Here is a 7102-nt window from a genome sequence, read left to right on the forward strand (position 1 = left end):
GGGCAACTTGAGGGCTGGTTTTACTCGTAGCTTGACTCATCCGGTGTGCCCTGAGAACGAGATACGTGCGACTCCTATCGGGATTTGTCGGCACATCGGGCGGCTTTGCTGGTCTTGTTTTACCATTGTCGAAATGTTTTGCGAACCGGGATTCCGAGACTGATCGGGTCTTCCCGGGAAAAGGTCTATTCCTTCGTTGACCGTGAGAGCTTGTGATGGGCTAAGTTGGGACACCCTTGCAAGGTATATAATCTTTCGAAAGCCGTGCCCGCGGTTATGAGGCAGATGGGAATTTGTTAATGTCCGGTTGTAGATAACTTGACACTTGACTTCATTAAAATGCATCAACCGCGTGTGTAGCCGTGACGGTCTCTTCTCGGCGGAGTCCGGGAAGTGAACACGGTTTCTGTTATGCTTGACGTAAGTAGATTCAGGATCACTTCTTGATCACTTCTAGCTTCTCGACCGACGCGTTGCTTCTCTTCTCGCTCTCACTTGCGTATATTAGCCACCATATATGCTTAGAGCTTGCCGCAGCTCCACCATATTACCCCTTTTCCTACCTATGAGCTTAAATAGTCTTGATCTCGCGGGTGTGAGATTGCTGAGTCGTCGTGACTCACAGATTCTACCAAAACAGATGCAGGTGCCGAGGATACTGGCGCAGATGGTGCAACTGAGCTGAAGTGGGAATTTGATGAGGCCCTTGGTCGTTACTATGTATCGTTTCCAGATGATCAGTAGAGGAGCCCAGTCGGGACGATCGGGGATCTAGCATTTGGGGTTGTCTTCTTTTCATTTGAACTTGACCGTAGTCGGTCTATGAGTGTATTTGAATGATGTATGATCTAAATTATGTATTGTGTGAAGTGGCGATTGTAAGCCAACTCTCTTTATCCCATTCTTGTTCATTACATGGGATTGTGTGAAGATGACCCTTCTTGTGACAAAACCACCATGCGGTTATGCCTCTAAGTCGTGCTTCGACACGTGGGAGATATAGCCGCATCGTGGGTGTTACAAGTTGGTAATCAGAGCCATCCCCGACTTAGGAGCCCCCTGCTTGATTGTTTGCTGGCGATGTTGAGTGTAGAACAAAAATGTTTTGAGTCTTACGATTATATATATCGGAGAGTAGGATTCTTTTTACTCCTCAGTCCCTTCGTCGCTCTGGTGAGGTGTCCTGACGTAGATGTTTTGACTATCCTCTTCTCAAATTTCACTAAAAAAAATTTAGGTTCACGCGGGTATCTTGGAATCGTTCCGATAGTTTTATGACGAGAACATTGTTCTTGGTGCCTCCTGACATTTAGGGGTTGTGGCAGTGTCCCGGGGAGTTGAGCTCCGAGGTGTTGTCGTCACAATTTTATCGTTGCAGTTCTAGAATACCTGAGCTTTGCCGACATCGAAAATCTCTTTTGTACAGTTGTTGGTGAGATAACCCCGATAACCCAGTACTGGGGCGAGCTCGGGAGTATTGCCATAACTCGTATAACGGATGCTTTTCGAAGGTTGAGGTACACTATTTCCGAAGGTTTCTTGGTTATGTGTTGACGGATGGATACAGCTGGGTGTAGGGATTGTTAGTTTGGGTGAGATATATTGCTTCCCTTGTATCCCCAACACCTGATTGCATAACCGGAAAGTTTCGGGAGTTTATAGGTGGGATTCAAGTAGCTCTAGCATTTCTTCCCGCAGATATTTGGTTTGTGATTGGGTAATCCTTACCACGTATTTGTTCCAGTCGTACCTTGTTTATTTCATTCATCAATCTCTATTTAAGTGGCTTCTCACCTTTATGGACGTGTGATGTTTACTTTGGAATTCATTCGTTCATCCTTGTTCGAATGTTTATTGTGAAGACTATATGTTGCAATTTCTATCCGTTGATCCAACTTGTCTATCTGTCTATCAAGATGCTAACGGATGTCACCCTCTTCAGGATGGCTCCGCCAACGCGTCTGAATCCGGATCGCAATGATGGGAGTCAGGCGAACCCTCCACCACCACCTCCGCCTCCGGAGGCATGGCAAGCTTTGATGGCAGCCTCTAATGCCCATGCTCAGATGATGATCCAGCTCATGCAAGAGCGCAACCAAGGCCAAGGCAACCAAGGGAATCAAGGTCAAGGGCAGTTCAATCATCAGCCTCAGTTTCCTACCCTCAACCAATTCCTTGCAAACCAGCCGAAGTCTTTCAGCTACTGTGTCGAGGCCACAGACGCCGATGATTGGCTCGTGGATATCGACAAGCATTTTGATTGCAGCAATGTCAGGCCTGAGGACTATGTCAAGTTCGCTTCTTTTCAGCTCAAGGATCAGGCAGCTGATTGGTTCCAGCAATACAAGGATTCCAGAGGAGGCCGAGTGATTACTTGGACTGATTTCTGTCGGGACTTTAAAGCTCACCATATTCCTACCAGTGTTGTTGAGAGCAAGCGTGAGGAGTTCCGCAATCTCAAGCAAGGCAACATGTCAGTGTACGAATACAACAAGCAGTTTCAGAAACTTGCTCGCTTTGCTAAGCAAGATGTTCCAGATGAGAAGAGTATGATCTATCAGTTCAGAGGTGGCCTTAGAGAGGATCTGCAGTTAGCTCTCGTTCTTGTTGAGCCTACTCAGTTTGATCAATTCTACAATATGGCACTCAAGCAAGAAGGTGCTCAGCTCAAGTGTGAGGCGTCTAAGAAGAGAATCAGAGATGCAGTGCAATCTTCTTCTTCCTCACAAGTGGCAGCTAAGCAGCAGAAGTTCTACCTGCCTCCTCCTCCGTTTCGTCAGCCTTACCAGCAGAAGAACTCAGGTGGTCGTGGATCTTCCCACCCACCCAACCCAAGCTATCAGAACAAGTCTCAGCCTCAAGCTTCAAAGTCGATGCTCCTTATCATCGTCCGCTCTCAGAAGTGACTTGCAACAAGTGCCAGCAGAAAGGTCACTACACGAACAAATGCTTCAATCAAAGGCGCCTTCCTCCTCCTCCTCCTGTGAGATCTTCAAGCAATGCAGTGGTCAAGCATAATCCAAAGTATGCAAAGGTGAACATGATGAATGCAGCTCAGGCAGAGGATTCTTCAGATGTGATCATCGGTAATCTTCCTGTTAATGATATTCCTGCAAAAGTCTTATTTGATACTGGTGCATCGCTTTGTTTCATGTCAAGACCATTTTTTGCCAAGCATGAATTCTCTTCGTCACATTTGGGTAAACCCATGGATGTCATTTCTCCGGGTAAACGGTTGAGCTCCAGTTTGGTGGTTCCGGATACCACAATCAAGATGGGCGACTATAAATTTCTGTCTTCTCCAGTGGTTCTTGGTGACTCTGATATTGATCTAATTCTTGGGATGGACTGGCTTTCTAAGCACAAGGCTCAGCTTGATTGTGCTGCCAGGCAGATTCAATTGACTCACCCTTCTGAGGATGTTATCATCTATGCCGCTCGTGATGAAACCATTCGGTTGTTTTCTCTCAGTGAGAAGGGTGAATTGGATGCTATTTCTCAAATTCCAGTCGTTTGTGAGTACCAAGATGTCTTTCCAGAAGAGCTTCCGGGTATGCCTCCTCATCGGCCAGTCGAGTTTGTTATTGATCTTGAGCCTGGAACTGAACCCGTTTGCAAGCGTCCATACAAGCTTGGACCCAAGGAGCTGAAGGAATTGAAGAAGCAGCTCGATCAACAAGAGCGTCTGGGTTTGATCAGACCGAGTTCTTCCCCATGGGGTTGTGGAGTTCTTTTTGTCCAGAAGAAGGATGGCACGGACCGACTTTGCGTCGATTACCGTCCATTGAACAAGAAGACAATCAAGAACAAGTATCCACTTCCCAACATCAATGAGCTTTTCGAGCAACTCAAAGGTGCTAAAGTATTCTCCAAGCTTGAACTCCGTATGGGTTATCATCAGATTCGCATTCGTGAACAATATATTCCCAAGACAGCATTCAGAACAAGCTATGGTTCTTATGAATATACTGTCATGTCTTTTAGCCTTGTCAATGCTCCTCCAACGTTCTCTCGCATGATGAACTTTATCTTCAACCCCTACACCAATGAATTCGTTCTGGTGTATCTCGATGATATCTTGGTCTTCTCCAAGAATAAGCAGGATCATGCCAAACATTTGCGATTGGTGCTCGACAAGCTCAGAGAGCATCAATTCTATTCGAAGTTTTCCAAATGTGAATTCTGGCTTGATGAAGTTCTTTACCTTGGGCATATCATCTCTGCCAAGGGCATTGTTGTTAATCCCGCGAAGGTTTCTGTTGTTCTGAATTGGGAACCTCCTTAGAATGTCAAACAGCTCCGCAGTTTTCTTGGTCTTGCAAGTTATTGCCGAAGATTCGTTGAGAACTTCTCTAAGATTGCAAAGCCTCTTTCCAACCTCCTCCAGAAGCATGTCAAGTATGTCTGGACGCCTGAGTGTGACGTCGCTTTCAACTCCCTCAAAGAGAAGCTAGTCACAGCTCCTGTTTTGACTCCTCCTGATGAATCCAAGCCATTCGAAGTATTCTGTGATGCTTCCCTTCAAGGTCTTGGTGCTGTGTTGATGCAAGAGAAGAAAGTTGTGGCCTATACCTCTCGTCAGTTGAAGCCCAATGAAAAGAACTACCCCACTCACGATCTTGAGTTGGCGGCAGTTGTCCATGCATTGATAACATGGAGACATCTCTTGTTGGGAAGGCAAGTGGACATTTTCACTGATCACAAGAGCCTCAAGTATACCTTCACTCAACCCAACCTTAACCTCAGGCAAACTCGATGGGTCGAAATGATTCAAGAGTACAATCCGAGTATCGAATATACTCCTGGCAAGGCGAATGTGATTGCAGATGCTCTGAGCAGAAAGGCTTATTGCAACATTCTAATTCTCAAGCCGTTTCAACCGGATCTCTGTGAAGCCTTCCGCAAGCTGAATCTTCAAGTTGTTCCTCAAGGCTTTCTTGCTAACCTCATAGTCTCTCCTACTTTGGAAGATCAGATTCGTGAGGCACAACTCCTGGATACCATGGTGAAGAAGGTGAAACGTGGTATTGACAAGGGCATTCCTAAATACAAGTGCTATCGCTTGGATGACAAAGATACTCTTTTCTTCGAGGATCGAATTGTGGTTCCAAAAGGTGATCTGAGAAAAGTCATCATGAATGAGGCACACAATTCCCTCCTATCCATTCATCCTGGAAGTACAAAGATGTACCATGACCTCAAGCAGTCATATTGGTGGACTTGAATGAAGCGAGAGATTGCTCAATTCGTGAATGAATGTGATGTCTGCAGAAGAGTGAAAGAAGAACACCAACGACCAGCTGGTCTCCTTCAACCTCTTGCTATTCCGGAATGGAAGTTTGACCATATCGAGATGGACTTCATGACTGGTTTTCCTAAGTCCAAGCATGGAAATGATGCTATGTTTGTTGTCATTGACAAGCTTACTAAAGTGGCTCGTTTTCTTCCTATCAAAGAATCTATCACAGCAGCTCAGCTGGCAGAGCTATACACCTTTAGAATTGTCTCCTTGCACGGCATTCCACAATTGATATCTTCAGATCGTGGAAGCATTTTCACTTCTAAGTTCTGGGACTCCTTTCAGAAGGCCATGGGCACCAACATTCGTTTCAGCACAGCTTTCCATCCTCAAACAAGTAGCCAAGTCGAGCGAGTCGATCAAATCCTTGAAGATATGCTCAGGGCTTGTGTCATCTCTTTCGGTATGAAGTGGGAAGATTGTCTTCCATATGCCGAGTTCTCCTACAACAATAGCTTCCAAGCGAGTTCGGGCAAGGCCCCATTCGAAATTCTCTATGGCAGAAAGTGCGGTACTCCTCTCAACTGGTCTGAGACAGGTGAACGCCAACTTCTTGGCAACGACTTGATCACAGAAGCCGAAGAAATGTGCAAAGTCATTCGTGAGAATCTCAAAGCCGCGCAATCGCGACAGAAGAGTTACTATGATAGCAAGCACCGTGACTTGGCTTTTGAAATCGAAGACCATGTCTACCTCCGCATCTCTCCAATGAAAGGCACTCGTCGCTTCGGTATCAAAGGGAAGCTTGCCCCTAGATATGTGGGTCGTTTCAAGATCATTGGCAAAAGAGGCGATCTCGCCTATCAACTTGAGCTTCCATCCAACTTTGCAAACGTGCACGATGTGTTTCACATGTCACAGCTTCGCAAGTGCTTCAAGACTTCGGAGCGCACTATCAACTTCGAAGAGATCGACCTCCAAGAAGATCTCTCTTATCATGAACACCCCGTTGCTATTCTTGAAGAAACCGAGCGCAAGACTCGCAACAAGTCAATCAAATTCCTGAAAGTGAAGTGGTCACACCATTCTGACCGAGAAGCCACCTGGGAGCGCGAGGATCACCTCTGTTCCGAATATCCGGAGTTCTTTCAGTCCTAGATCTCGGGACGAGATCCTCTTGTAGTGGTGGAGTGTTGTAACACCCCGGATGTAACTTTCCATCTTTGTAACTCCAACTCTTGCCACTTTCGGCTATGTGATATGATATTCCCTCCGTGGTTGGGTTTTGTCTTTTGTTTTGCATTTTATTCATGTCATGCATATCATATCATGTCATCATGTGCATCTCATTTGCATACGTGTTCGTCTCATGCATCTGAGCATTTTCCCCGTTGTCCGTTTCGCAATACGACACTCCCACATGCACCGGCGCACCCCTCTTGTCTCTTTTCATGTGCGGGTGTTGAACGTTCTCGGAATGGACCGAGCCTTGCCAAGTGGCCCTGGTATAGCACCGGTAGACCACCTATCAAGTTTCGGGTCATTTGGAGCTCGTTTGGTACTCCAACGGTTAACCGCACTCCCGCAAAGGCCTCTTTTAAGTTGAAGCCCAACACCCCTCCAAACCAGCCCAATAACCCATCTATGTCACTTCCATGCTCTCCGTCGTGGGATCACGATCGTGTGGGCGAAAACCGCAACCCATTTGGACACTCCTAGCTCCCTCTACCTCTATATATAGATCCCTTCCCCGAAATCCGGGCAAACCCTAAAAATCTCCCCTCTCCGCGCCGCCGGACACGTCCGGGCGAGCCGGACACGTCCGCCGCCGCGCCCCGGCGAATCAGGCCGCGCCACGTGGGC

Source organism: Triticum dicoccoides, chromosome 3B (genome assembly GCF_002162155.2).
Source record: "Triticum dicoccoides isolate Atlit2015 ecotype Zavitan chromosome 3B, WEW_v2.0, whole genome shotgun sequence".
Classification (NCBI taxonomy): domain Eukaryota; kingdom Viridiplantae; phylum Streptophyta; class Magnoliopsida; order Poales; family Poaceae; genus Triticum; species Triticum dicoccoides.